Consider the following 483-nt stretch of genomic DNA (forward strand, 5'->3'; position numbering starts at 1 on the left):
TATATCTCGTTTTATCGATTTAATCTTTTGGATAAATAGTTTTGCAATAAATAGAGTGTAACTTCGACACAATATTTTACTATATCTTGAGTAATTTAATTAGTATTATTTAAACTTCTTATTCGTACTGACTAAGCAAGCCAGTCATAGTACTCTCTATTTTAATATTTTTTCTTCCGACTAGTATTACGTACGCAATATTAATTTCGATCACTTTCACACTTATCCAGTATTGAAGATTATTGATTGGCTTCATAATTTTCAAGTGTATGTGTTATATATGAAAATGAAGGTACATAATATTTCCTTAGTGATTTTGGTGATGTTTATATTCGCCTGATGTTAGTGTTTCTTACAAGTATAAACTAGTACTACTTTATATTTGATAAATAATTAAAAATTTATATAAATATTGTGTCGTTAGATCTCAGCGCTGATCGGACGTTCCACCTGCTGCCACGTGTCGCCAGAAGCTACTTGTTT

Source organism: Arachis ipaensis, chromosome B02 (assembly GCF_000816755.2).
Source record: "Arachis ipaensis cultivar K30076 chromosome B02, Araip1.1, whole genome shotgun sequence".
NCBI classification, from domain to species: domain Eukaryota; kingdom Viridiplantae; phylum Streptophyta; class Magnoliopsida; order Fabales; family Fabaceae; genus Arachis; species Arachis ipaensis.